The sequence below is a fragment of the Enhydra lutris genome, unplaced genomic scaffold (assembly GCF_002288905.1).
Source record: "Enhydra lutris kenyoni isolate GAN:26980312 unplaced genomic scaffold, ASM228890v2 scaffoldscaffold101, whole genome shotgun sequence".
In the NCBI taxonomy this organism is placed as follows: domain Eukaryota; kingdom Metazoa; phylum Chordata; class Mammalia; order Carnivora; family Mustelidae; genus Enhydra; species Enhydra lutris.
The window spans coordinates 1,844,242-1,859,825 of NW_019154185.1; the positions used below are offsets into that span (position 1 = coordinate 1,844,242).

Below are 15,584 nucleotides of genomic sequence, written 5' to 3' on the forward strand. Positions count from 1 at the left end.
CACCACTGCTATCCTCTTCTGCTCCTCAGCTCCTCATGATTCTTTGCCCGGGAAGAGGAGTTGAACCTTCATTCTTTTTTCCTTAAGAATTAATTAATTCATTAATGAGAGAGAACATGAATGAGCATGCGCAGGAGAGTGGGGCAGGGGAGGGGCAGAAGGAGTGAGAGAGAATCTCAAGCAGACTTTGAGCTGAGTGCAGAGCCCTATGGGGGCTTGGTCTCATGACCCTGAGATCATGACCTGAGCTGAAACCAAGAGCAGATGCTGAACCGACTGAGCTCTTTGAACCTTCATTTTTTTTTTTTTTGGTAAAGATTTTATTTATTTATTTGACAGAGAGAGATCACAAGTAGGCAGAGAGGCAGGCAGAGAGAGAGAAGAGGAAGCAGCCTCCCTGACGAGCAGAGAGCCCGATGCAGGACTTGATCCCAGGACCCTGGGATCATGACCTGAGCTGAAGGCAGAGGCTTAACCCACTGAGCCACCCAGGCACCCTGAACCTTCATTCTTGAATGGTTTGGCCACTAGAGGTTCTGTCTCGGTTAGGTTATTATAATTATCCATTAACTTTTTTTCAGCTTCATTGACAAATAAAAGTGTAAGATATTTAAAGTGTACATCATGATGATGTGATAGACATGCGTTGTTCATTAACTTTAATCACAAAACACGGGACTATCAAGAAGCTGTCCAAACATATCAGACATATGCCTCCATAGCAGTTTTGTAGTAAGAACTCAATTTCCTTTGATGGTCAGGTTCAGTCACCCCAGCCAGTACAGTATAGCCCTTCTTTGCCTGTTGATTGAGAGGTCTGGGGAGTCCAAGTGCCCAGCTGGAAGACTCAACTTCCCATTCAATGGAGTCATTGTTTTATTTCCTGGTGAAAACATTCTTTCTTTGGAACGAAGATCTCTAGCCCAGAAGAGCTAGATCTCTTGTCATGGGACAAGGAAGCAAAAATTTTCTATTGTCTTGCTGGGGGTAATAGTGAGGAGAGGCACTCCTGTTTCTATACCTTGATTGCAGGATCCATAAATCCATGTGATAAGAGGAACAGTACCATATACCTATGCAAGTAAATGCTTAGCTACCCCAGATCCTCAAGTTACCACCACTTAGCTAGAAACAAGTGAGGTCTTCCAGATGCCATTCCACTTCAGGATGAGAGAAACCTAAGACCAGTGAATTCCATGAATAGTGCTCAATTGCTGCACTCATTTCCTATAAAATGGGTTCCTTGTTTAGAAGTGATGCTCTTTGGAATACCATGATGGTGAATAAGGTATTTTTCAAATCTACAAATATTGGTTTCTTTTTTTTTTTTAAGATTTTATTTATTTATTTGACAGAGAGACAGATCACAAGTAGGCAGAGAGGCAGGCAGAGAGAGAGGGGGAAGCAGGCTCCCTGCTGAGCAGAGAGCCCGATGTGGGGCTCAATCCCAGGACCCCGGGATCATGACCTGAGCTGAAGGCAGAGGCTCAACGCACTGAGCCACCCAGGCGCCCCTACACATAGTGGTTTCTCAAAAGCACTACAGGTGGGAAGGAAAATCCATATCCAGAGTGTCTAAGTAAGCACAAAGCATGGCCCCTTCCTTAATAAAAGTGCTCCACCATGAAGCCCCTGCCACCTGGTAGTTGGCTGATCAGTCACAGGTGCCATATCAGGGGCACCATGGTGGCCTCTGCTTCTGGCAGATCGGGCACTCAGCAATGGTTGTAGTGAGATCAGCTTTGGTGATCCCAGCCTGCCACTTGGCCACCTAGTTCTTGAGCCCACTGGGTTCGGACATGACTGCTGGGGAAGGGCCTGATGGGTATTTACACAATGGGTCCCCTAGCCATCAGATTATTTTTTTTTAAGATTTTATTTTTATTTTATTTATTTGTCAGAGAGAGAGAGAGAGAGCGCGCGAGCGAGCATGAACAAGCGGAGTGGCAGGCAGAGGCAGAGAGAGAAGCAGGCTCCCCACTGAGCCAGGAGCCCGATGTGGGACTCGATCCCAGGACCCTGGAATCATGACCTGAGCCAAAGGCAGCAGCTTAACCGACTGAGCCACCCAGGCGTCCCTAGCCATCAGATTATTAAACTTCTGCCCTAGTAAGGTTGTTCTTTGCTGATCACCCATGGGACACACTTATCTTCATATCAGATGTCTATTCGGATGGGCGTATCCACATACCTCTTCCCTAGACCTCCTTGTCACAAACTTTCAGTCATATATTTTCAAAGTCCCTGCCATTCAGCTAATGACTCAGACACGGCCTATGCATGGTTATACACTCATACCTTTGGCCATCTCTCCTCCAGGCAGAGTGAACAAGCAGGTGCACTGCTCAAAATTTTCCCTCTGGGAAGTTTACCCTTCACCAGTGTCCTTCAGGGCAGTACCGGATGAGACTATAATGCATCTGCTGTCCACCTTTGGCCTGTGTGGGAGACAGGATTCTAATTATGCACCCCCCCACCCATATCCCAGTCTTCTGGTTATTCAAACACTAGTATGAGTACTGCTGTGGGATGTTTTTACTGCAAAAATGAGTATTTTATTTTGGTAGCATTAAAGGAAAAAACAACAGTATTTCTACTGTTGAGGTGAAAACAATGTTTAAACTTTGTTATCCTCCAAATATATTCCAAATGAGAATGTTTTAGGAAGGTCCCAAAGCACAGGCAAATTTTAGCACAATGGTACAGGAATCTGTAATACTGAAAATAACTCTCTCTGACAGGGTGTTTAAAAACATATTTTTTGAGTTCTAAAAGCAGTCAAGCAATCCCTTCCAAACAACTGTGTCAAGAGTGAAACAGCATGTTCCATTAATACTCTAACAATTTCATTGTAATACTTTTTACTGCTATGACAATTTTATATAAATTTTCCTGTACTTAAAATAGGCTTTGAAAGTGGAAGAGTGTACAAAATTCCAGATAAAATGATAGGGGAAGAAATTTAATAAGGTGTCCCCTCCGCTCCCTTATCATCGATAGTAATCTTTAGCAGTTGGGAGTTGAACTTTAAAATACAACCCCCCCACCCGGGGTGCTTGGGTGGCTCTCGTTTAAGCATCTGACTTCAGCTCAGATCATAATCTCAGGGTCCTGGGATCGAGCCCTGCATTGAGCTCCCTGCTTCTCCTTCTCCCTTTGCACCTCCCCCCTGCTTGTTTGTCTCTCTCTCTCTCAAATGAATAAAATGTTTAAAAAATTAAATACAACCCCCCAAATGAAAACCCAAGTTTTAAATCTTAATCAGATATAATTGGAAAAGTTTACTTATATTTGGAAACCTTTTATAAAACCATTTCTTTTTTGTATTAAAGCAGAAACCAGTTCCCAAAACCTCTTATTCGATTATATATCCTGATTGGACTAATATCTGACAGAAGACTATCACTTTTGCTTTTGTAATTGTGATTTTTCACTGTAGCTTTTACAGAACTCATGGGCCCTAATATCCCTCCACCCCTCTTTCCTGGGTGGGGAAAATGGCTGCCATAACGAACTTCTCACTGGTAGAGTTTCTGGAAATATGTGCTGTTTGTTATTATTTAAGGGGGACAAAATTCTGGGTGGATGGCCTACAGGTTTTCTCGTGCTGCATACCTGTCTCCACATGAAAATTGCTAGGATCTTGAGGAACCGCATTTTTCAGAATGTTGGCAGCCAGGGTACTGTCAAATATTGAAGAGTTCTGTCCCAGTGATCATCATCATTAGTACAGAAAACGTCTGCATCAGTCAGCTTCGAATATGCATCCTGGGTCAAGGCCAGCCCTGTATTGTGCTCCCAAGTTTTCGTCTTCAGCTTGTCAGCAGTGCCAGAGAAACTTCTCCCTGGGGGTCTGGGTCCCTAGAGAGAGAACACCACAGTTAGGACATTCTTGGTGCCTTTTACTCTCCCATCTTTTGGAAGACGTGCTAAAAGCCCAAGGGTAAGTAGTGATCCTTGTCTAGTATAAGCATAAGTCCAGCAGCATCCTGAGTATTTCTGGCCATTCCCCCTACAAAATGCAGCTTCCCCCACGGCCGTTTCGTTTGGGAGAACTTGGCCCCTCCCCCAGTAGCCCAAAGAGTCGGGATATTGGGTGTGAAGGCACCCCATCTTCAAAGCTGCGTTCTTCAGATCTCTGCAGCAGTCTGTCCGGGTCACTGCCTGGAGACTCCTTGGGGAATGACTGATGGCTCCAGGACAGACACTTGTGGGACTGGAGAGAAGTGGATACAGCCATCGCCGGACCCCCATCTGCCCTCACTGACTCACCATCCCCCCCACCCTGCCCACCCCGGGTGTGCTGGTGGGGGGTTGCACCCTGAAAGCTCTCAGCTTGCCCGCACCCTGGGGCCTCCCCCAGTGTCCCCCCCCCGCCACCCTCCCCTCCTGGCGGCTGCAGCGAGGCCATCGCCCCTGCCACTGGGAGCCAGGGCTCAAGGTCTGTCCTGTCCTGACCCTCTGGGAAGACGTCCCACAACCGCGCCCTACTGCACCCCAGCTCCATGACCTGGGCCTCCAGTGCCCCCGCGTCCTGATCCTCACTGCGGCCACGGCCCTGCAGCCCCCTCCCCAACCCAAGCAGTGACCTCCTGTGATGGGCTTTTGCAGTTGACAGAAGCTCTTTATATCCACTGTCCCTGAGATGTCCTGCGGCTGGGCCTGATCCACGCAGGTGAGTCCTTTAAAAGTAGGCAGCTATCTCGGTCAGGGAGAAGTCAAGGATTTGCCACGCTTTACCACTTTGAAGGTGTAGGGGTCCATGTGAGAAGGGCGAGAAGATATGCAGGAGGACCTAGGAGATGACCGTGGCCCCTGGCTGACACCCAGCAATGCGATGCGGACCTCATGTTTACAGTCTTAAACTGTGAATAGATCCTCAACATACCAGTCAGGAGGGAGCTGGGACTGAAAACCACAATGAGATACCACTTCACACCCACCGGGATAGCTGTTAATAGGTGTTTAACACCTATTGGTTGTTAGATTGGAATCTTCCCATGTTGTTGGGAATGTGAAATGATGTGGCATCTTGGCAGAACAGGCTGGCATTTCATCAAAAAAGAACACATCAAGTTACCAAATAGACAGCAATTTCACTTCTAGGTACGTACTCAAGAGACACAGAAGCATGTGACCAAACAAGAACTTGTACATGAACAAGATCCAGCATTATATTGCTTCCATGTCCTTACCCCAACCTTCAGAGCCATTCCCACACATTTACCCCAGGCTACTTGTACCTATTTTAAAAGATGTGACGTGCTTCTGGTGACTATCACATCTTGCCACGGGTCTCATTTTTTCACTCAGTCTTGGCCTGCAGGCCTTCGAGTCTAGGTATATGTTAAGGAGCAGTGAGAGGCAATGGTAAGAACTACGAAGGAAGACCAGCAGGGCCTAGCCTGGTCACCATTTCAGGTGAGACCCTTAGAGCTTCTTCAGGCAAAAGGGAAATAACCTCTCCAGGTAGGAGTGGAAGGACTGCTTCTGCTGGCAAAGACACCTTACATAATTCAGAGGTTTGAGGACCTGACTTATTGGCATGCACCTGTATATCCGCACTCCAATTTCCAGCATCCTATGTCTCCCAGTCAGTGTCCTAATATTAACAGAAAGACCCTGCAAGGTTGTGAATTTAATTTGTGTTGTAATTCAGCCACTCAAAGACTAAACTTTGGATCTGGATTCCCCAAATCTTGCGCCCATGGTTACAAGAGATAACGATTTCTTTCAGACCTGTAACAGGACTTCTCAGGTGCTTCATCTGGACTTGATCTGGGACTGTAAGGTCCCGAGCTCAGTCTTTTCTTTCCTCAAGTTCTGAAGTTCGTTTAGAAATGACAAGTCAACTCCATAATACTCCAATTTTTTTCTTCATAAACCTCCTTATTTTGACGAAAATATTCTAACATATCATATACTTGGTGACCCAGAGACTTACTTATCTTTTATAGGCACTTAATGATAGGTAACTAAAGGTGAACATTTGAGTAGCATTTTTGCCACTTTCCGCAGTGGACTAACAGTGCCAACTTTACCATTGGAAACAGCGTATTAAAGCCTTCCAGTCTAAACAGAGATGTATTCCAGGAAACCCAGTACAAATTCAGAGAACACACTGTTAAGATTCTGTTCCTTTGGAACCATTCTCAGTACCCCAATCTGTATCAGTTGCCTTCAACCTCAAAAGCACAACTAATGGGAGATTTTAATGTATGTATATCACATATACGAGTGTATATGAACCAATGAACTTGGTTGCTACGTAGAACTGGCTCAAGCAGTCCCTTAAGGACATTGTCTCCAGATATGATGTGGAGCAGCTCAGGCAGATAGGAATGGAAGACCATGTGCAGGCTGACTTGCACATTCTGTGCTTTTAAAACACTAAAAGAGGGACAAGTTTGTCAAAGGGTACAGTTGGGTTGCATACGATAAGTCAGTCTAGAGATCTGATGAGCAGCATGGTGGGGACAGTTAATACTGTATCAAATCCTGGCAATTTGCTGAAAGAATAGATTTTTGGTGCTCTCACCTCCCCTCCCCACAAAATAATTATGTGAGGAGATGCAGATGTTCATTAGCTTGACTGTAATAACCATTTCACGATGTATATGTGTATACATCATTGTGTTGTAAAACTTAAGTGTGTACAATTTTTAAATTTAAAATAAATAAATACATAAACGAATAAATAAATAAATAAATAATTTTAAGAAACACTAAAAGAAAAACAAGATAAAGTGAGGTTTTCCTTTCATGTTTATACACAAGTTTATATTTGGTAGTGTTCTCATTAATTTCCACATATTTTACGTAAAAAAGACTTCAACTTTACATATGTAAAAATAACACATCTTACTGGTTTTTCACAAGTTCATTAATGCCTGAGAAATTTCTAGTTATATCTTTCTTATGATTTGTCATTCCTTCATGGAAAAATAAATTGTACCATTTTCTTATAAAAAATGAAGAAGAGGTCATAAGAATTGGACTTCAAAACATCCCTCATTGTCATCCATGGTATTTGTTCACATTTGGTCCCAAAATGTTGAACTTAACAGCAGAGTGAGTTTAAAAGAACATCATCGAAACAGGATGATGTTCAAGATATCAGCACAGAGGGAAACCTCACAAGTCTAGAAGCAGGTGGTATAATGGAATTAATAAGGGTTTGATCATTGCCCCCCCGCCCTTAGCATTCAGCCAGCTGCAGAAAAAGTAGGGGGGATAGATGCATGGTTATATAAATGGATGGATGGATAGATAGACAGATGATAGATTTGTTAAAGAAAATTGGCCTTACACAACTGTGGAAGACAGTTAAGCGGGCTCTATAAGGATGTTGTCACCTCAGCTAAGGGTAAGGAAGTAAAAAACAGGCCGGAACACACAAACATGATCTGGAATGCATAAGGACAGATTGAAGTACATACTCATCCTTGTTTCCTCTGACCTTGGGGTTGATGGTAACCCACAGAAGCCAGGAGGGCCCTTTGCATGGAGCTAAGTGCCTACATGTGGCCCAGAAGATAGAGCTGCTGAAGGAGGATCCAGGGGAAAGAAGAGAAATTGCAGGGCCAGCTGCTACTTCACCTCGGTAAGGTGAATCAGCCAATCAGCAGCAACACGTGGGAGCTACAAAGTGGCTGCTGCTTCCCCTCAGACACCATCCCCAATCTTCAAAGAACCTGTCTGTGGCACACTGTAACCACATACATCCCAGAAAGGGGATTGCGGGTGATGTAATTTGGCCTAGCCAAATTGATGCATTGACACAAGTGATACCCTTGTCACTTTGGTACCCATACCTATCTCCTTAAACCATACTTAATCTCTACAGATGATGACAAAGTCATACTTCTGCCTAACATGACACAAATCTCTCTCACCTACAACTGAGAAAATCCTAACCCTTCCCTAAAAGAGGGCACTAAATCCTATATTTTCTTGTCTTGTTCATTCCTTGGCTATCTGATTTACCCTGCAATTTAATATACTGTACTTTAAATACTGAAAAAAAATTAATAAAACATCTTGTGCTATAAGATAAGGGGATGAGAGGGTGTCAAAACCAAAATTATTTGCTTAATATTATGTGAGTAAATTCCTATGAATATAAAGAAGTAATTACTCATTATTACAGTCCTTTTTTTCTGCATATGATTATGTGATTATTTCTTCCACATTCCACCTTCTTTTAGCCTCAAAGGCACTTTTTCTGAGGATGATCCTTTTCCTGATGGGTGACCCAAACTTTCTCTCCCGCAGTTCATGGCCATTAGCAGTCCTGAATGAATTAACTTGGTGTAGTTTCCATTGACCAAAGTAAGTGGATGTGGGTGTATTGACATGGGAGTATCTCGTGCGTTGCCCACGTACACCTGCTTACTCCCCTTCTGACCAAGGGTCCCTGAATCAATCAAACCCCACACCTGACTTAGTCAAAGATCCAAAAACTCGTGTATGAAGGGGGAGGCTTCTTAGGGAAGTGCCCTTCTAAAAAAGTTTCTGTTATTATCTTTCTCCCATGCATACCCAAAGGGGCCTGCAACCCTTTACCAGTGTGACCGTCTGTTGGGGACAAGAAATTATCAGATTTGTCCATAATTAGAGGGCCCCGGCTCCAAACCAGCACAAATTAGAGGAGCCCGGCTCCAAAGCCAGCACAAACCAAAACATCATTCCGGTCCTTTGGAATAACACTGGGCTTACTACTGGCCTTAGTAGGACTGAAGGCTTGACCAGGGGACACCGCGTCCCCATGCCACCTGAGCTGTCCGTCCTAACCTGGGTGCTCTCTGACCCACCAAGTCATAGCCGTGGGTGTGCACAGAAGCACCCTTTCCCAAATGGAAGTGATGTGTGCAAGATCAGCCCAAGCAGGTCCCGAAGCCATGAGGGCTTTGCGCGAGGAAGTGGCCCCAAACCCGTGGCTCTGAGTCCTGCGACCTTCACTTCTTTCTCTTGCTGGGGAGAATTCCAAGATGTTCCCCATGACCTTTGCCCCCTGGTGTTCTCCCATCCCGACATTACAGGACAAAAGTGACTTCGCAGATGGAACTGAGATTACTGATCATCTGACCCTTGTAGTGGTATGAATGGGAGCGCCCAGCCGCCCTCCTGAGCCTTTGAATCAGTGTCCTCCAGCTGGTGGCTGCAGCCCAGGGAGTTAGAAACATAAGAATTTGATGTGTCATTGCTCCCTTGGAGACAACAGAGCCACATGAAAAGGGCCCGAGAGTGACCTCTAGAGGTGACACTGAGCCCTTGCTAACAGCCTGTGAGAAATGCATCTGTCTCATAGCACAAAGGACTTGACTTTGGCCAAAGATGCGAATGAATTCGGAACCGCATTCCACCCCAGATCTTCCAGGCGAGAGCCCAGCTCGGCTGAAATCAGACTTCTGAGCTACAGGACCCTGAGAGAAGAAAGAACAATATTGTTTCAAGCCTCTAAGTTTGGCATGATTTTTGAAGCCATGAAATTGGGGTAATTTGTCACACAAAATTAAAAAAAATGAATAAATACCCTCCTGGAATGGCGATTCACATACGCTCATGTGGATTTTGCTAAAACCAGTTGGCTAGAGAAGCAATACGTGCAGCCTGGATTCTAGAGAGTTCTTCCTGATATGCAGGCACTGCCTATTCCAGTTTCCTTCCAGAACAAGAGAGAAACAGCATAAATAATTTACAGTCTCATGCACTGGATTTTATACTTAGTTTACTATGTAGCCTATAGGAGGAGGCATTTCTGGGTCGGTGGAGGCAGGGCCTGGGAAAATCCACTCCAGCATACAGGCAAGGAGAACACGGACAAATCCTGTCGAATTAACTGGTTTCAGAACCGTGCTAATTAACCCAAGCCTGGCAGCAACCGGAAGTGCGTTCACTCAGGAAAGATGGCTCCGTCCCACTAAGGGGACAGTGGGCTTTGGGCTGTTGTGAGGAGCGCTATTCCTACTGCCCTCTCCTCAGCTCCACGGTGGCCTTGAAACCAAGGACCTCACGTCCACAGTAGTTCGGAACACCAGCAACCTGTCAGCCACTGGAGGGGACTAAACTGATGGGAGCTCCCCAGAAATCTCTATTCCCAGACACTTGTCACTAGTGGACATGCCCAGTGACTCCACTCCCGGGCTCATCCATCACTGATCAGTGTGAGAGCTCGCTCTGAGCAAACAGCCATTTACTATCTGAAGGTGCAGGGTAGGAGTTCCAGTAGGGAGTGTTGGACAGAAGGGATGGTGGTGGGAAATCTTGTCTTGCTTTGATTTTATGTGGAATACTTCTAATGTTTCTCCCCCAGGAATAATGTACAATGTAGTTTTCTGCTGGAGATTCTGCTTAACAAAGGCTTTTAATTTTTCCTCATGAACATTTGTTGCATTTTTAAAAATCATAACCTTCTTCCTTTTTGGCGAATATAGTATTTTGGTTTTTTAATTTTTTACCTCTCAGCTTCAAACTCACTCTTCTGGACTGATATGTGAAAAATGTTCCAGTTCCCATAATTTTTTTCCCCCATGGCATGTGTAACTGTGCTCTGCCTGTAGGGACACCTGAGACGTGGCCGGGAAGACTTGCTTTCTGGTTCTGGGCAGTGGGCACAGCTGGCCCCTGGGGGGCATGAAGCTTCTCCAGCACCCCGCTCCGCACTGCACACAGCTTCTCGGGGAGCCGGGCTGCTGTAGGGCAGCGTGGCCAGAGCACCCCAAGTCCTGTAACTGCCTTTACACCTCCCTGGGGCAGTAATAACAAATAGATCAGCTTTCTGGCTGGACAGCTGTCTGTGCGCACCACTCCTAGACCATCTAGAGGGCATGTTTCCAGCCACTGCCTGGGGGCACATTTCTGGAAAGTTCCACCTGAGAGACACCACAACTTCAGTGCCGTTCTTGTTTCTAGGTGCCTGGGACAAGGTCAGGATTTTAACCCTGGGAGAGTGGATATTTTTTCCCCGGCGCTCTCTCTGTGCCCTGGGGGTGCCTCTCCCTTGGCTACAGTGTCTTCCTGAGGGATCTACCTCAGCTCTGTGGAGAGACGTGGGTGGGTTCTGACGTCAGCACAGGGGAGGCATTTTCTGGGCAGCTTGTGTCAGCCATGTTGGAGACGAGGCCGTCCTTGGTGGTGTCTTGAGTTCTGTGAGGGACTTTGCTTACGTCATTCTCTCAGCACTGGTGAGGGGACTTGTCTTTGGGTGATCACCTCAGTCCTAAGTGAGGGACGGGGAGAGTGGTTCCTGGCTCTCCAGTGGTTCAAGCTCCGTGAGGGGGATGGTTCCTGGGGTGCACCAGCTCAGCCCTCGGATTCCTGTCCCTGAGGGCTTCTACCTCAGCCTGCGAGAGACTCGCCTTGGGGTGTAGCTCAGCACGAGGGGGCATTTTCCTGGGATGCTCTGTCTCAGCCATGGTGGGGCTGGGCTTCTGTGGTGTTCTGCTGGTCCCTGGTGAGGACTCTTAATCCTGGGGGAGTTCCCTGGGGCTCTGTCCCCTCCTATGGGGGTGCTGTTCCTCAGATGCTTTAAGACTAGAGTGAAACCGGCCTTGGGGGGCTCTGTCTCTGCCTTACAGGGTAGATTCCTCCTGGTGTGGTCTGTCTCAGCCTTTGGGGTGAGGTTTTATTTGGGTGCTTTCATGCACTTTGAGGGGAGGTGCTGTCACTGTGATGCTCTGTCTCAGCTGTGGGGCGGGGTACTTTGATTCATTATTTCTCTTTCTTCTTTTAGCTACATCTTATTCTGATTTTAAAAATGACACTTTTTCTCATTGGGGAAAAAATGAAATGTTATAAATACAAAGAGAAAACAGTAAAATGTGAACATATTTTTATCTTCCCTTTTAGCAGTTTTTTTATGTGCAAATAGATACTTTTTTTTAAAGATTTGATTTATTTATTTGCCAGAGAGAGAGAGAGAGAACAGGCAGGCAGAGTGGCAGCAGAGGCAGAGGGAGAAGCAGGCTCTCCACCGAACAAGGAGCCCAATGTGGGACTCGATCCCAGGACGCTGGGATCATGACCTGAGCCAAAGGTAGCGGCCCAACCAACTGAGTCACCCAGTCGTCCCTGCAAATAGATACTTTTTACCCAAAATTGAGATCATACTACATATCTTAGAATCAGTTGTTTTCTATAAGTTTATGTCATCAGCAATTTCTCTAGTTGGTAAATGTCAGCCTAAAACCTGTGTTTTAATGGTTGCAAAGTATTTAATCATATAATGATATGAAAATATTTCATCACTTCTGTATGTTAAGCATTCAATTTATTTGTAAATTTCCACCTTTATAAATTGTATTTATAATATATTTATATACAATATTTTACAATAAAATTCACTTTTGTAAATGAGAAGAAATAGTATTGTGTGGGAACAGATCAGGAGACGTTAAGCTTCAAAAAACTGCGGCACTTTTTTAAAAGATTTTATTTATTTGGTAGGCAGAGATCACAAGTAGGCAGAGAGGCAGGTAGAGAGAGAGAGAGAGAGAGAGAGAGAGAGGAGGAAGCAGGCTCCTTGCTGAGCAGAGAGCCTGATGCAGGGCTCGATCCCAGGACTCTGGGATCATGACCTGAGCCGAAGGCAGAGGCTTTAACCCACTGAGCCGCCCAAGTGCCCCCCAAAATTTCAGCATTTTAAAAACTTTATGAGGAGGCCAGTAATAACTCTGTTATTATTTAATTTTAATATTTATATGGAATGTAGTATTTTCTTGACTTACTTTTAACTTATTATTATTATTTGGTATTAAGTTTATTTCATTTCAAACTTCTTGAACAGGCGCTGGTTAATTCAAGCAAGAAAAAATTTTTGGAAAGAATACCGGCTAACTTTTAACAAACTAGTGAGAGTTATCAAATATTTACAATGAATATAGAAGATATGGGGCAGATGGTTTTAATATATAAAAAGCTAAAACTGAGTAAGAGAAGAACTAATGGAATAGTTGGGAAGGAACATCAAGGGCACTTAAAGAAGAAGCAGTTCACTAAAGGAGAAGTAACAACAGGCAACAAGGGTAGGGGATACGTTTTTCTTCATTAGCAAGGTTGATGTCCGGTGATTTTGTCTATTATGCCCTTTCGGAGAGGCATGCCTCCTCTCCCCCACAGGGTCTTACCAGAACTGTGCCTTCCTGACACAAACTAGGGCAATCAGCATCTTTGCAGGGAAAAGTCAAGGCTGAGTTGCTCAAAGAGCGACATCTTAAAGAAACTCTCCATCAGTCCATGCTTCTTGTATCGCCAGAATTCCCCTGTTTCAACTGAAACCAGATTGCTCAGTTGCATTTTCCTTGATTTCTTTATCTCAGCCTTGAAAGACTTCTGTCTAACCTTTCAGCCATGGCCTTGGGAATCTAGGTGGGAGTCTGGGTCCAGCAATGGATGAGACCTCCAGCTGCAGCACATTCTAGACTCTTGCTATCCAGGCAGTCGGGACTCTCAGCCAGTGTGGTGGGTGTGCAGGGGCCTCTCATTATGTCTAAGCTGTATATCCCTGTTGGTTAATGAAGTTGAGCACCTTCGAGCTGTGGATTGACCACCTGGGTATGTCTCTGAAGTGCCTTTTCGGGTCTTTTGCTTATATTGTAAATTTTTCATGGATAGAGTTCTATATATGTTCTAGATTCCAGCAATTTTTGGAGAGAGAGGTATATATATCCAATTATACATACAGATTAATCTATTTAAATATAGACAATTTACATGTCATTTCTATTTATTACATAGTTATACCTTATAAATATATTAATATATGAATATTTTATATATAAATGTGTATCCAGTTATATATATAATTTTATATAGATATAATTTTGAGTCTTTTATAATCTCTCTATATTTTTATATAATAAATATTTATACATAAATATATATACATAATATATATACATAATATATATGTATATATGAATATTTTATATATAAATGTTTATCCAATTATATATATAATTTTATATAGATATAATTTCGAGTCTTTTATAATCTCTATATATTATATATATTATATATTTATACATAATATATATACATGATATATATACATTAATATATATACATAAATAAATATATGTATATAATTTATATATAATTTATAATGATGTATATAATTTTGAGTCTCTTCTACAGATCTGTTTTGCTTTTACTTTCTCTTGATAGCATCTTTTTGATGAACAGAAGTTTTAAATTTTATATAACTAAACACTATTATTTTTAGTTAGTGCTTTTTTCTCCTTGTTAAAAAAATCTCTGCCTACCTTAAAGCCATGAAGATAATATCCTAAGTTTTCTACTAGATCTTCCATTCATCTCTAATAAAGTTTTATGGAATGAAATGAGGTAAGAATAAAAGTTCATTTTCTCCCCCTGTACATATTATGTGGACTTATTAAAAACACTGTCTCCTTTCCAAAATGATTTGCAGGGGCTCTTGTGTGAGAAATCGAGCTGTTTTATATTTCCAGATTCATTTCTAGATTCTTTGTCCTTCTACTGGTGTGTTTGCCCTACCTTGCTCCGTGACCACACTGTTTTAATTACAATGTTTTTATAAGTGAATCTTCATATCTAGTAGGGTGTGTCTTCTAACTTTATTCTTTTTCCAAAAGATTGTCTTGTCTATTCTAAGCTTTCTGATATCCGTGGACTTTTTACTATTAGCTTTTAAGTTTTCTTTTTAAAGATTTATTTTATTTGTTTATTTTAGAGAATGAGATGGAGAGTGAGAGAGTGCTCACTAGGTGGAGGAAGGGGCAGAGGGAAAAGATCTTTTTTTTTTAAGATTTTATTTATTTATTTTACAGAGAAAGAGAGAGAGCACAAGTAGGTGGAGAGGCAGGCAGAGAGAGAGGAGGAAGCAGGCTCCCCACTGAGCAGAAAGCCCAATTCGGGGCTCGATCCCAGGACCCCAGGATCATAACCTGAGCTGAAGGCAGAGGCTTCAACCCACTGACCCACCCAGGTGCCCCAGGGGAAAGACCTTAAGCCGCCTCCACACTGAGTGCGGAGCCTGACTCACGGCTGGATCTCATGACCCTGTGATCATGACCGGAGCTGAAATCAAGAGTCAGATGCTCAACCGACTGAGCTACCCAGGCACCCCTCAGCTTGTCAATTAAAAAAAAAAAAAAGCGTCCATATCTGGGCTCTCTACGCTGTTCCACTGGTCTATGTGTCTGTTTTTATGCCAGTACCATGCTGTCTTGGTGATCACAGCTTTGTAGTAAAGCTTGAAATCAGGTAACGTGATGTCCCCAGTTTTATTTTTTTGTTTTTCAACATTTCCTTAACGATTCGGGGTCTCTTCTGATTCCATACAAATTTTAGGATTATTTGCTCCAGCTCTTTGAAAAATACCGGTGGAATTTTGACCGGAATAGCATTAAAAGTATAGATTGCTCTAGGCAGTATAGACATTTTAACAATGTTTATTCTTCCGATCCAAGAGCATGGAGTGGTCTTCCATTTTTTTGTGTCTTCTTCAATTTCTTTCATGAGTGTTCTGTAGTTCCTCGAGTACAGATCCTTTACCTCTTTGGTTAGGTTTATTCCCAGGTATCTTATGGTTCTTGGTGCTA

General features: G+C 43.5%; 1 pseudogene; it reads right to left on the reverse strand.

Annotated features, from left to right (window-relative positions):
* Positions 1 to 3,402: 3,402 nt before the first annotated feature.
* Positions 3,403 to 4,240, reverse strand: LOC111139347 (annotated as a pseudogene).
* Between the last annotated feature and the right edge of the window lie 11,344 nt (positions 4,241 to 15,584).